We start from the raw sequence: 15999 nt of genomic DNA, 5'->3' as shown, positions 1-15999 counted from the left end.
GATAGACACCCAGGACTATGTACAGGAAGCTCTGGGTTCAAATCTGGATTCAGACATTTCTTAGCTATGTGACCCTGGGAAAGTCACTTAACTCCCTTTACCCAGCACTTACTGCTTGCTCTTCTTCCTTGGAACCAATATTTAGTGTTGATTTTTAGATAGAAGGTAAGGGTAAAAAAAGTTAATTAATTCTTGATTTATGGAGCTTGAAGATGCAATGCAAACATGCTCACACTGTATTTATTGACAATAAGCTTCCCAAACTATTTTGACTTGCCTCTAGCATGGTCTTGTTACTAGAAGATCATCTTTATATTAGCCATTAAATCCTGGATGTTATGAACAGTACATTCTAATACATCTCAAAGTGTTAAGACATATTGACTGAATCATTCAATTCTCTAGGTATAGCTTTCTCACATGTCATAGTTATATGATAGATTAAACTAAAGAGAAGTCACACACATATTGGGGGAAAAATTAAGCTTTGGTAAATCATGGAAGGACTACAATTTGTGTGTGTGTGTGTGTGTTTTTTATTTTTTATCTCCTGGGCAGATGTAGATTCATACCTGTTCCTTTCTTTTTTTCCCCCTTCACTTAATAGTCATATAGAATTCTCTAGTAAATGAAATATTAGGTCATTTGCTCAGGACTACTAGAAAGTTTCAGAGATTTGAGGCTGAATACAGTTTTTTCTTGATTCAGAAACTGGCTAAATGACCTCTATAACTAATCTTTGCCTCCTTTTGCTATACTAATATGTAGCTGAACTCTGAAATAATGAGTGGATGGCATATACAAAAAAATTGATGAAACATTACTAAAAATGAAAAAGTTATGTTAAAAACAAAATATTGAATTAATTCTGAGGTAAACATTATTGCCCAACTTCTTCGTAGAGCCTGTGTATACTTTAAGCATCCATTCTTTACTAAGCATACTCTTTCTTTACATTTCTACATGATATTGCATATACAGAAGTGATTAAATCATACCTCATGACTTTATACTCCTGCAATCAAGAAAACAATCCTCAACAAACTCCAGAGTAGATCTATATCTTTTCCTTTTCTAAGCTGAGAGACATCAGGAATAACTTTAAAAATAATACACATTCTAAGATTATCTGAGATCTACTGCTTAGCCATATTTAGAACCTTCTCATTTTTAAAAATATAAATGTTATTGTAATCATTCATTTCAGGTCACCTACATTTTCTCCTGATCTCTTCACCTATGCTTTTCCAGAAATATATCTCTTATCACAAAGATTTTTTTAGAAAATATGGAATACTAAAAGAAAAAAAATCTGCAAAAATGATAAACACACAATAGTTGATGTTTATACAATATTTTTCACTATTGGATCTCTCCTTTAAAAAAAAAGTAAGTATATGTATCTTCTCATACATCTTTTTTAGGGGTCAAGAATGTTTATAATTGTATAACATTGAATTTTCATAGTTTCCTGTTTGCTCTTCTTTCTGTTGACTGGGAAAAAGCACAGAACTATTAAATAGTCAAAATCACTCTTTAATCAAGGGCACTAAAGGGGTTCAGCACTAGTAGACCTCCACAACAGAGCTGCTTGCCACACAGAGTCTGAGGATTGAACTCTGGATGCTCTGGGCATCCACCCCTAGGAGTGACACCATGCTATATTGACAATTCCAAGGAACAAAAGAATTTGGGGAAACTATATACCATTTGGGGGACAAGGAAAGATGATGGATATCACCATAGCTACAAAGAAAATGGGAGTGTTCAAACTACACTGACAGGATACTATCAAGCGTGGGAAAGGAATCATAACTAAAGGCCAGGGTGTAAGAGAAAAGGGCTACTTACAATGGACTTTAAAGGATGGTTCCTGCCCAGGTGTGGATCTTCTTGGAAAAGGGTCTGATACAATAGTAGAGACTACCTGAGACAAAGAGGGTCCTTAGCATATGCTTAGTCTCACCCAACTAGGATTATCATTCCCCTGAAGGTCTCCCACTCAGTCTGAAACTGCCAGATTGGGATTCCCTTCAAGGTAGATTCCCATGGGAACAGGGAACAAATACAAGCTTTGGGGTCTCCAACCTATTAACTAGTCCTGAAACTTGGTGTTCATAAGGTTTTAATAGGCCAAAAGTTTGGGATTCCTATATTCCATGTTGACATTTCTATTCATATTGTTGCAGTTGTGAATATTGTTCCTAGTTTGACTTGCTTGACTTCCCATGAATTCATTAGATCTTTCAGTAGCAATCTGTGTTCACCATGTTTGTTATTTCTCTTCACATAATACTGATCTATCATATTCAAGTACCATAACTTTCTGAATACTTTCCCCAATTAATGGACATTTGCTTTGTTTCTAATTTTTACTGCCACAAAAAAAGTGGTGCTATAAATATTTTTGTGTCTATGGAAACATTTTATTTCAATCAATGACTTAATTGTAGATCTAATAGTGAAAATTTTGATTTGAATATGTATGGATATGTACATGTATATATTAAGCCATTTAAAAAAAAAAACTTCCAAGTTGCTTTTATAGAAAAAAATACTGTCTTAAATTAGCTCCACTGCCATGAATTAGTGTCAACTTCCCCATAATCATTTCAACAATATATATTTCCATTTTGTTTGAAAATTTGTTGATTTTGAAAATAAATATATGAGTTATTTTGACTTACTCATCTTTTACTTTAGGGACATGCAGCTTTATTCTGTAAGACTGACAGTTGTTTGTAATGCTTTTGGTAATATTTTTGTTGATGTTATATCACCACTTGCCTATTGGGGAATGAATTTTGTCTTCAAATATTTGTTTATTATCTGTATATTTTGTATACCAAAATGTTATCATATATATTTGATGCATTTTTCTTCTATTTAGTTTAATAGATTGCTTTCTTTTCTTTTATGCATTAAGAAGAAACATTTCAATTTAATATTGTTATGGGATTCAGATGTGTGCCCTGGGGTTCGGGAAGAATACCTTTTGCAAGAATGCAAGACTCCAAAACTTAGCTTATAAACAAAAAGAGAAATTTATTAATTTAGAAAGTAATGTTGAGAATGGCCAGGAGGATAGCAAGGTGGAACATCAAGATGGGAAGCAGTTCCTTGGGAGGACAGCATGAATGGAAAGACTGTTCCCCATTAGGACACCATGGATGGAAAAGCTGTCCCCCAGATGACATCAGTTCTGGGGATTTTATACTCTTTACAACAGATGCTATGTCATGGTGTGGACATGACCTAGAGTGTTAGTCCCTCAGGCATTTGGTGGGGTGGGGTGGTCATCTGACTGGGGTCTGCCTGGAGGCATAAAAATTCATCTCTTTGTCCATCTTAAATCTAAAGGATGATAAAAGAGGATAAACATCTCAGGACCCTAGGGGGGTCATTGGGTGTTTCTAGGTTCAGAGTCAGGAGAATGCAAGGCAAGGGAGTTTCCCTGATAATAGTTCACCTGGGTTTCTGGAGCTACAGTGTCCATGTCAATATGATCATTTATATTTAATATAATTTAGTTATATTTCAATTTTATATAATTTATAAAGAAAAAATAAGATACATTTTATCTTTAATTTAAATTTTCATTTGATTTAGAATTTATGTCAAACAGACAAGTTGCTATGGGCGGGAAGGATACCTTTGGGGTTCAGGAAGGATACCTTTTGCAAGCATGCAAGACTCCAAAACTTAGCTTAAAAACAAAAAAGAGATTTATTAATTTAGAAAGTAATGTTGAGAGTAGGCAGGAGGATAGCAAGATGGGGAACAGTTCCTTGGGAGGAAAGCATGAAAGCAAAGGTTGTTCCCCCAAATGACATCAGTTCTGAGGTTTTTATGTCTTTTCACAACTGATTCTATACCCTGGTGGGGACGTGACTTAGAGTGGTAAGCCCTCAGGCATTTGGTGGGGTAAGGTGGTCATCTGACTGGGGTCTGCCTGGAGGCATAAAGATTCATCTCTTTGTCCATCTTAAAACTAGAGGACAAAAAAAGATAAACATCTCAGGACCCTGGGTGGGGCCATTGGGCATTTCTAGGTTAAGAGTCAGAGGATGCAAAACAAGGGAGATGATAGTTGGCCTGGGTTTCAGTGCCCATTTCATTTCCCCCCTCTCCTAATATGTAAGGGAAAAAGGGACAGTAGTCTGTCTTCTGTAACTTCTTCAGAGCTGAGAATGGGCGTAGAGATGTCCCTGCCTAACATTAGGAGAGAGAGGTTTTGACTGTAGGCTGTGTCCAGAGTGTCAGGCTGGGATGGTTGTAGAGGTTGCAGTGGCATCTCCGTGACTCCCATGAATGATTTCACCCTAAAAGCAACTAGAGAGATGGCAAGGTTACATATACAAGGTCTACATATCAAGATACCCCCAATTATCAAGATAATAGGGATAAATGGGGCAAGGAGGGCATATAGCCAGGATTTCCAGGAGGATGAGCCAGGAAACAGCTTTCTACATGCATCAGCCATCCAAGTGGACACCTCATGTAGCTCTTGAACTTGTATTTCCACTTTGTGGGAATTATTGATATACCAAAAAGGACAAAGAATGTAAGGAAAGAGATAGTCATGGCTAGAGCAAGAGAGATTTAAGATAACAAGGAGGAGGGGATGGAGCTACTTATTCTAAAGTGTCCTTAGGTTGGGTCTTTCTGTGGAAGAGGAATTTGAGATCTTCCAGTGGCTCACAGGAATAAGTGGCCTCCATTCCCCCTTCACCACCTGTTTCTGGAGGGATAAAGGGTTTAATATGAGAGACATGAGTCCATGTATTCTGCCTCTCTAATTTTACAGCTGTAGGAGTGGACAAAATAATCCCATGGGGGCCCTCCCATCGGGGTGTTAGGTGGTTTGATCCACTCCATGTCTTCAGATATACCAAGTCTCCTGTTTGCGCTGGGTGGAGAGATTTCTTTGTATCCTCTGTTAAGGATTTGGGGAGGATCTGATTAATGTATTCTCTCAGAACCTGGTGGATTGGGCCAAGTTGTTTAGAGAACTGAACAAGGCTGTATATTTCTGTATCTAAAAGAACATCAGAGGTTAGAAAGGGTCTCCCATACAGCAGTTCAAATGGACTCAGCCCTAACTTTGCCCGGGGAGCAATTCTGATTCTGCTTAGGGCAGTGGGGAGAGCTTGGACCCCATCAATCCTAGCGTCCTCACAGAGTTTGGTGAGGGCTCTTTTTAGGGTCTGATTCATATGTTCTGTTTTCCCTGAAGATTGGGGATGCCAGGCTGAGTGTAAATGGTAAGTGATTCCCAAAGCCTTAGAGACCATCTGAGTGATCTGTGAAATAAAGGCAGGACCATTGTCACTCTGAAGGGTTTTTGGAAGGCCAAACCTAGGGATGATTTCATTGAGCAAGGCCTTTGTGGCATCTTGTGCTTTCTCTGATCTGGAGGGAAACGCTTCAGGCCAGCCTGTGAAGGTGTCTACAAAGACTAAAAGGATCTTGTACCTCTTACAAGGTGGCAAGTGGGTGAAATCTATCTGCCAATCCTCACCAGGTGATGCCCCTCTCCTCTGGACAGGCTTAAGGAGGGGAGGTGGCCTAAGAGCTCCAGTGCTGTTGGTTTGGGCACAGAGGGCACAGGATCTGCAAATTTCCCGGATGGTTTTGGAAATGCCTTTGCCTGTGAAAAGTGCCTTTATCAGAGTGGTTAGTGCTTCCCTGCCCAAGTGTGTGGAGTTATGTAATCCCATAACCAGCTTCCACATTAAGTTATTAGGGAGGAACAGAGGTCCAGAGGGAGAACACCACCACCCACTGTCTTCAAGGGTGAATCCCTGAAGTTTTGCCTGTGCAATTTCCTCCTAAGTATATGAGGGAGAAATGCCCTTTGGTATTGTGGGGTGTGGTATTGTGGGGTGTCATGGAGTTAGGGTCAGAGCAGTTATAGAAATGGCTCTTGCAGCCTCTTTGGCTGCTAGGTCTGCCCTATGATTCCCTCAGGCTATGTTGGAATCTAGACCCTGATGTTCTCTGCAGTGGATGTCAGCGATTTGGCTGGTAAAGTGACTGCCTCAAGTAAACTCAGGATTTCCTTCCTGTGTTTCAAGGGAGAGTTTTTGGTAGTTAATAAACCTCTCTCTTTCCATATAGCCCCATGAAAGGCATATATTGAGGCCATGAAAATATTTGCCTTTTTCCCTCCTGCAAGCTGCAATGCTCTTGTGAGGGCGATCAGCTCTGCTTTTTGTGCTGAAGTCCCTGGGGGGAGCCCCTTTGCATCAATGGTGGCTGTCTGAGAGACTATGGAGTACCCCGCTTTCCTTACCCCATTCTCCATAAAGGAGGACCCATCTGTATACCAGCTGACCTCTGCCTCAGGTAGAGGAGAATCTCTGAGGTCTGGTCGGCTGGAGAAAGTGTGGTCTATCAGCTCCTCACAGTCAAGAGAGGTGGGGTCTCCTGGAAGAGGGAGGAGGGTAGCTGGATTCAGTGTCCTGCATACCTTCAGGGTAAGGCTGGGTGTGTCCAGTAAAAGAGCCTGGTACTTAGTGAAGGGGCCCCCAGAGAGCCATCGGTGACCTCTAGCTTCCAGAATGCTGAGGACCCGATGGGGGGTCAGGATTTCAAGGGGTTAACCCAGAGTTAGTTTAAATGCCTCTTCTGCCATGAGGACCGTGGCAGAGACTGCCCTCAAGCATGGTGGCCATCCCTTGCTAACTGAGTCGAGTTGCTTGGAGAAGTAAGCAATGGGGTGGAGGTCAGGTCCTAGGTACTGCACTAGAAGGCCTAGGGCAAACTGCTTTCTCTCATTGGTAAACAAGAAAAACCGCTTTTCAAGGTCTGGAATCCCTAGGGCAGGGGAAGAAGAAAGTTGGGTTTTTTAAAGTGAAAAGGCTTGTTCCTGGTCTCCCCCCAATTTAGGGGTTCTGAATCAGGCCCCTTAGTGGCTTCATAGAGGGGTTTTGCAATAATCCCAAAATTAGGTATCCAAATACGGCAAAACCCTGCCATTCCCAGAAAAGTTTGGAGCTGTCTTTTGGTAGAGGGGACAGGAATGGACAGTATGGCCTGTTTCCTGTCTGTGATCAGGGAGTGCGAATTTAGGGTTAGGGTGTGTCCCAAATAAGTTAAAGACTGGGAGACAAGTTGGGCTTTAGAGGCAGAAACCTTGTAACTCCGTTCTAGAAAAGTTAGGGTAGAAATGGTGTCTGTGATACAGATCGCCTCAGATGGAGTAGATATTAAAATGTCATCGACATACTGCAAGATTGAGCTGCTCCTGAGTCTCAGGGCTCTAAGATCTTTGTTGAGGGCAGCCCCAAAGTAGTGGGGGCTGTCTCTTAGGCCCTGTGGGAAAATGGATCACGTGACCTGATGGGGTTGCGGGTCTGAGGGAGAAACCCACTCAAAGGCAAAGAGGAATATGCATTTTGGGTGCAAGGGTATGCAAAAGAAGGCATCTTTCAAGTCAATAACAGAGAGCCACTGAGAATTCCCTGGTATTTTAGTTAGGATTGTATACGGGTTTGGGACAATGTGATGAACAGAAATTATTGCTTCATTAACATGACTGAGATCTTGAACCATACACCAGCTCCCATTTGGATTTTTTACTGGCAGGAGGGGAGAATTGCAAGGTGAAGAGCACTCTTCTAAGAGGCCATAGGCTAGGAATTTATCTATGAGAGGTTGTAATCCTTCTCTGGCCTTTGGAGAAATGGGATCTTGCTTCCTGTGAGAATCAGGCTTGAGGCTTATCATTGCAGGGCTCTGCCTGGAGGGCTCTTCCCCGGTATGCCTTGATCCCAGACAATGGAAGACACTTTCTCCCAGATTTCTAAAGAGATTGTTGTGGGCTTCTGCAAAGCACTGTTTGGAGAGTTTAGAACTGAGATAAGCGAAAATTGTGAGCCTAATTTCTTCATAATGTCCTTGCCCAGTAGAGGACATGGGGAGGAAGGAATAACCAGGAATATATGTTGGAATAATTTATCTTCATGGGCACATGTTAGTGGTGCCATTTCTCTACAGCTAAGAGTTTTTCCCCCAACTCCAATTACCTTATGCTGCGAATGGAATGTAGGACCATTGTGAGTTTGGAGAACAGAATATGTAGCTCCCGTATCAATTAGAAAGGTAATTTTCTTACCTTCAACCTCCAGAATAACCCTGGCCTCGGCCATGGTGATGAAAACTGGGAGCACTCAAACCCTAGGGCACCCCTATTCTGAGTCCTCAGGAGACTGGAGGTCAGGAACATGCCTCTGGGGTCTCTGGGGTCTCTGGTTGGAGGGGCACTGGCGTTTCCAGTGTCCCTGTCGGCCACAGGCTGGACACAGAGTCGTGGGCGGTCTTCCCTTCGAAGGACAGTCCTTTGACCAGTGCCCATCCCGTCCACAGGTGTAGCAAGAGCCCCTTGGCCTCTGCCCATAGGTCAGAGAGGTGAGAGCTGTCGTGAGTAGCTTCTCATGTCTCTGTTCTCCTGTCTCAGCTAGGTCCCGGTTGTGAAAAACCTTAAAAGCAGCATCCATTAATTGGTTAATTGGAGTCTGAGGTCCCAGATCCAGCTTTTGTAGTTTTCGCCTGATGTCTGGGGCAGACTGCCCTATAAAGTGGAGCCTTAAGATAAGTTCCCCCTCATCAGTGTCTGGATGGACGTTGGTATATTGCTTCATGGTTTCCACTAATCGGGACAGGAAGAGGGCTGGATTCTCCTCCTTTCCCTGAGTGATTTCTTTGAGCTTGTTGTAATTCACTCGCTTTCTAATCCCTTTCTGCATGGCCTCAAGGAGACAGTCTATCATATGATCTCTCCTAAGTCTGTCCCTTTCATTCATATAGTCCCATTCAGGATCTTGCCCTGGGACTGAGGTGGCACCAGGAACTCCTGCCCATGTGCCAGCTAGGGCCTTCTCATCACCTATTTCTACAGCCAAGTCCCAGATCCGTTTTTTCTCATCTGGGGTGCAACAGGTGGAGATAATAATATGCAGATCTGCCCAGGACAGGTCAAACTGCAGGGTAAGGGATTTAAATCCCTTAATGAATTTGGTATAGTTCTCTGAGTAGTGACCCAATTTCTCCTTCATCTGGGCTATATCAGTCATAGATAAGGGAACATGTACCTGAGCCAGCCCATCTGGTGAGGGGACTTCTCTCATAGGGAGGAGGTGGGCCCTGTCGCCATAGCTCCGTCTGCTCTGGGTGTGGAGTGGGCTTGGTTGAGGAATGGGTGAAGTGACATTATCCTTAGGCAGTGGTGGGTACAAAAGGGTATTACATATGGGAGTAGAGAGAGGAGTGGTCTCAGGCTCTGACCCCCGAGATTAAGGCAGAGGGTTTGGAGCCGAGGGTTGGGGAGAGGAACCAGGAGGATCCGGAGGGGATTCTGTAGTAGAAATTAGTTTTGGGGGAGGGGAAGGCCTTGACTGCTCTGCAGCCAGTGTAGGAGATGTTATCTCCCTATCCCTCACAGAAGCTAAATTGCCTGGAAGAGCTAAGTCATCCAGAACATCCTGTTGGGGACTTTCCCCAGAAGGGGTCAGTAAGGAGGTGGCAAGGCACATGTGACATAATTGTCTTAGCTCAGGATTCTGGCTGAGTTTAATGAAAGCGGAAATATAGGGAATGGCTGTCCATTTCCCTTCCCTTCTACAGAACAAATCCAATTGTCTGATGGTGTTATAATTTAGAGTACCATGAATAGGCCATGTCTCTTGATTACCAAGGATGTAACATGGCCAGACAACATTACAAAAAGAAATTAATTGTTTTTTCCTTTAAGCTGTTTAGTGCCAATTTTTTCCCAATTTTTAAGTATACACCCCAAAGGGGAATCTCGGGATATGCTCTGTCTCTGTCCCATTTAGATGCAGAATGGCCAATTCCACACCGAGGGCCAACAACTGTGCATCCACCCACTTTGCCAGACCAAGAGCACTCAGTTTTAACACTGAGGCGAGCACTCAGTTGAACATTGAGGCGGCAAGACTTCCCACACAACTAGAACATCTTCTAGTATAAGGGGGAGCCGACAGATAGACCCCAAACTCCAGCAGCCAGACTGATCTGGGGCTGATGGGAGAGAGAGCATAAAAGAATTCCCACAAAGATATCACCCAAAAGATGGGGGTTTCAGGAGTCAAAGAAAAGGCTCCTTCCTACCTGAGAAGCTGTGTCCTCCTGGATGTTCCGGAGTACAGGAGTAGCTTTCAGAAGAGCCAAAATGTTGGGCTTCAAAATGTTATGGGTAGGAAGGATAGCCTTGGGTTCAGGAAGGATACCTTTTGCAAGAATGCAAGACTCCAAAACTTAGCTGAAAAACAAAAAAGAGATTTATTAATTTAGAAAGTAATGTTGCAAGTGGCCAGGAGGATAGCGAGATGGGGAACAGTTCCTTGGGAGGAAAGCATGAAAGCAAAGGTTGTTCCCCCAAATGACATCAGTTCTGAGGTTTTTATGTCTTTTCACAACTGATTCTATGCCCTGGTGGGGATGTGACTTAGAGTGGTAAGCCCTCAGGCATTTGGTGGGGCAAGGTGGTAATCTGACATCTGCCTGGAGGCATAAAGATTCATCTCTTTGTCCATCTTAAATCTAGAGGACAAAAGAAGATAAACATCTCAGGACCCTAGGTGGGGCCATTGGGCATTTCTAGGTTAAGAGTCAGAGGATGCAAAACAAGGGAGTTTCCCTGATAATAGTTGGCCTGGGTTTCTGGGGTACAGTGCCCATGTCAAAATCAGATATAAAAACATAATTCTGGGAAAAATATATAGAGATATTTATATATGAATATGCACATATATGTACATTTACCCTACTACTCTTTTATAATCAATAATATTCTGATTATTTATTAATCTTTGAATTTACTGTGAAATATGAAGATATTGATCTAAGCCTAATTTACTCACACTGCTTTCTAGTTTTCTCAAAATTTCTAATGAAATAAAATATTCTTTCCTGCATAATTTATGTTTTCAGTTTATGAAATAGTGGAGCTCCATAGCTTTTTATTCTCCCTTGGCTAATCTACTATATTTTCTTCTAATATCCTGTATTTTAAACAGTGCTAAATTATTTTGAAGATTTGATGCTTTGTAATATAATTTGTGGTTTAAAATGCTATTCTTTTTTACTTCTACTTACTTTTTTCATCATTCCTCTTGATAGCTTCAACATTTTTTTAACTTTAAATAATAATTTAGCTAAGTATAAATATTCCTTGAGTAGGGTGATTAGTATAATGCCAAGTTTGTAAGTTAGGAAGTATTTTATTTTTTTGTTAAATGACAAGGTCCAGACATAAATACTGACTATTCCTCTAGCCATTTAAGATATCATTCACTTTGTTGAAAATAATTTTATAATTTATTCTAGAAAAGTATTAAATATACATTAATATAATCATCTGAGACTATTTCATGAATGTTATAATTACTTTGAATGAGTTTTTCTTTACTATTTTGGAGAATTAAAACTAATTTAGATGTTGAGGCAGCTACTAATATAGTGGATATAGATTTGGACTTTGATTCAATTGAAATCTAGCATCAGACACCAAAGTTACATATTTTCTGTCTTTGAGTTTCTGTTCTGTCAATGAGTTTCATCATTGTAATACTGGTGGAATAACAACATCTATCAAATATACTTGTTGCAATGATAAAGTGAGATGATATTAGTAAAGTACTTTGCAAAACTTAAAAGGGCAAGTAATAGCTATGATTATTATTGTTATTATCATTATTATCTCATGGGGAGTGAGAATTAATGAGTTATTCTCAAAGTAATAATTATTATCTCCTAGAACTTAGTAAAGCTGCCCCCTCCCCATCCTTCTCCCTGCAGGACAACAGCCTTGCAACCTGTGTTTTGGGTGGATCTTTGGAGTCTCTCTGGGAACTTTTCTTAGGGAAATCCCAGACTGATATTATCTTAGATATCCTCCCCTCCCCACCCCCCCAGTGATCAAATCTCATGTTCATACTCTTTTGTCTTAGAAGTTTCTCCCTTTGTTTTGGAGTATTCTCACTGGAGGTCAAGCCCAATGGCTAGAATGATGCTTTTTCCTAATAAAACATTAGCCTCTCCCAGATATCTAGCCCTGAACTCCTCCTCTCTTTGTCTGCAAGGTAAATCTATTCAACTTAATATTTCTGTGCTTCATTTCTGGATTACGACCTGTCTCCAACTATTGACCAATGCTTTAAAATGTTAATATGAAGGAATGCTTGTGTTGTGGGGGTGAAGAGGTTGTTAGATTTAAAATGGTTGAGGTCTTAAACTGTAGTGATTAAAATAGTGGAAGATATAAATTGTGATAGATATAAGAGAGGGTGAGTAAATTTGACTGCAGAAATATGTTTCACTACAGTGTCTTGGTTTTTAAATCAAATATAAGGTGGTTGCCAGGGAAATATTCCTAATTATTCAAATACCCAAGTCAACTGGGTTTATAGAGATTTTAATTAATACAAATGTGGAATTAAAGAAAAGAGAGAAAGAGAGAAAAAGGAAATAAGTACGAAGGACCTTAAGCCAACATGGCCTAGACCTGAGTCTTAAGAGAGAGAGATCAGTTAGTCAGTCTTTTAACACTCCACAAGGTCTGTCTAAACAAGGATTCTAGTGACACCAGGCCAGCTCCATCTCAGCTGACTTCACCAGAGAGAGTTCCAGCCAGAGTCCTCCTTAAAGAGCCTTCCAGCCAGAAACTGTTCCAAAGGACCTCTCTCCAGAGCCTCCAGAGGGACAGAGTCCCCTCAGAGGAGCTCCAGGAGATCTCCTTAGAGATTGTCCTCCAAGAGCTTCCCTTCTCCAGAGCCTCTCTCAAGAGATTCTTCCCAAGATATCCTCATCAGAGATCCTCAAAAAGGATTTTCTTTCAAGAGATTCTGCTTTTTCTTATATAGCGGGTTTTCTCCTATGTCACCTCCCCTAAGTCCTTACATCTACCAGTCACTGTAGATGTTTTCCAAAGGACTGACCATCTGAATTCTTGCTAAGTCGACAAATCTCCTCAGTAAGTCTGAACCAGAAAAAATGCTACTGTGTTGACTAATCTCCTCAGTAAGTCTGAACCAGTGAAAACACAGCTGAGTCAACTAATCTCATTAAGAGAAAACTTGCCAGACCCTTTTTAGGTACCTAGCATCTCATTGTATCAATTCTAAAAAACAGGCATGGCTCAAAGAATTCCTTGCCTTATTATAAGCATGGGTCCAAGTACTTTCTTTGTTTAGCAAGGAGTTTTCTCCCCTAAAGCAGTCTTAAGTACGGGTGGAGTAGAGGTCCTCCCATAGCAAGGAGTTTTCTCATCAAAATGGGGAATGTTCCCAGTCCAATGGGGAAATTTTTAACATTCACAAGTCTGGGAAATTTCAAGGTTTACAATGTGCATCCCTGGGGTTCGGGAAGGATAACTTTTGCAAGAATACAAGACTCCAAAACTTAGCTTAAAGACAAAAAGAGAAATTTATTAATTTAGAAAGTAATGTTGAGAATGGCCAGGAGGATAGCAAGGTGGAATAGCAAGATGGGGAGCAGTTCCGGGAAGGACAGCATGAATGGAAAAGCTGTTCCCTCAGGCAACATCAGTTCTGGGAATTTTATACTTTTTACAACAGAGAGTGTTAATCACCCACGCATTTGGTGAGGTGGGGCGATCATCTGCCTTGGGACATAAATACTCCTTAGTTTCAGGGAACAAACAGATGTCTGAGATGTAGCCTGATAGGATCAAGGTGTAGCCTGGAGGTGCATCTCTCTGTCCATCTTAAATCTAGAAGATGATCAAAGGAGGATAATCATCTCAGGACCCTAGAGGGGTCATTGGATGTTTTTAGGCTCAGAGTCAGGAGGATATAAGGGAGTAAGGGAGTTTCCCTGATAACAGTTTACCTGAGTTTCTGGGGGTACAATGCCCATGTCACTTGGATGTGTCCAATGTAATTTCCTATAAGTTAAGAGTATCTCTTTAAATTTTGGAACATTGCATCAGGGTCATTTTGTCTCTGGTCAATGATTTGAAGCATGGTCACACATCTCTCTCTCTATATATAAATCTGGGGAACATTGAGTGCGGTAGAAATTGAGGGGACCTGGGAAATTTCAAAGTTCACCCTCTTTTACCACTTATTAAATAAATAAATGACTGTGGATATCAATCATTTAAAATATAATTCATTAGAGAAAGAGAGAGAGATGGGTGGAGAAACTCCATTATCTCAGGTTGAAGACTTAAGACAGATATCCCAAGGAATCACAGAGAAAATGTGGGGCACTGCCTCAAGTTGTGATCCCAGACAAATGCCCAGTAATTCTCAAAAAAATTCCCTTTTTATAGGGGCCTGATGTAATTATGTCTCCTAGAAGGGATTATAGCATTTTATTATAGTTGGAGACAGTGTTGGATAGTTTACATTGGCCTTACAATGAACACATTCAAACTTATTAACATTTTCAAGAAATTGGAGACTAGCTTCACAATGGATACATCAGCAAATCAGTATTTAATAGGAATGACCAGGCAGTTGGGGACAGATACAAAGAGGGGAGTGGTTCAGGACTGGGATATCTAGGAGGGGCTGAGGAGAGGATCATTTAAGTCATTGGGTTCCACTTCTATGTTAGATGCTTCAATAATCCAAATAAAAAGATACAATAGGAAAATCCTATTAAGACAAAAGGGTATTCAAGATTGCCACTAAACATTTAGTCAGGAATCTTTCAGGATCTAAGATTATAGGCCTGTGACTCCTGCCTGGGGCAATCTCAGGTAGTGAGAATAACATACTAATTTCCCAATTCACACATTGTCTTAGGTCTATGATGTAAGACATTCTTCCACATTTCTCTCTCAATAAATACATTCCATTATGAAGATGGTTTTCCTCGGTGTTTTTGAATAATGGTTAAATAGGGAAAACTTTGATATTTCAAGGTCCCCTTAAACTTCTACTTCACACACTCTTAATTTGGGTTATTTTCATATAGAAATGTTCTTCAATTATGTGGTTTTTTTTTCTTATACCATGAAATATTACTGAAGCTATCAATTGACTTCATTTATATATTGATGATTTCTTAGGATTTTACAAGTAGACAAACATGTCATTAGGAAATAGGTATAACTGTTTCTTTTTTTATTTTAGTTTATCTTTCCATCTTTTATTTTTTCCTATATTAGTTCTAATGCTACCAGAGTAAATAAATAGCTGACAGAGAGGGACATTATTGCTTTATTCTGGTTTTTATTAAGAAAGTGTATTGAAAAACAACTAACCAAGAAAATGGATCCAGAAGAGATTATCTAAGAATAATCAGAATAACTGAAAGCCTAGACATAAGAAATTGTAAGAGATATTGCATACAATTTAAATAAATTATTCATGATAAATTATTTACAAGAAATCATCATGGAAAACTGCCCTAACATCCTTCAATAAGAGGAAAAAAATATAAATTGAAAGAATCTTCTGATCTCCACCTGAAAGAGATTGCAAAATATAATACCCTGGGATCATTATAATCAAATTCTAGAACTCCCAGGTCAAGGAAAAATTATTACTTGCATCCATAAGAAAACAATTCAAGTATCATGACATCACCATCATGATTACCAAAAGCTAGCCACTTCTACATCAGATGACTGGTAATCATGGAATATGATATCTTAAAAGGCAAGGATCTAGGAATACAATCAAGAATTATATTCCCAGTAAAACTGAGCATAATCTTCCTGGTGGGTAAAAACTGATTTTCAATGAAATAGAAGACTTCATGACTTTCCAAACCAAAAAAAAAATAGCTTAAAAGAAAATTTGATGAGCAAATTATGACACTCAAGAGAAGCATAAAAAGGTAAAGTGAATATGTTAAGATTTTTATATGGTTGAATTGATTTATTCATACTAAGGAAGGAGATAATTGAGACACCTAAGATATCTATGATATGTGAGACACTTAAAGCATGTAAAGTACTCAAAGTACCTAAAATTCTTAAAATACTAAGAATTTTATCAC

Source organism: Monodelphis domestica, chromosome 6 (assembly GCF_027887165.1).
Source record: "Monodelphis domestica isolate mMonDom1 chromosome 6, mMonDom1.pri, whole genome shotgun sequence".
Taxonomy (NCBI): domain Eukaryota; kingdom Metazoa; phylum Chordata; class Mammalia; order Didelphimorphia; family Didelphidae; genus Monodelphis; species Monodelphis domestica.
Note: the sequence above shows the minus strand (reverse complement) of the source record.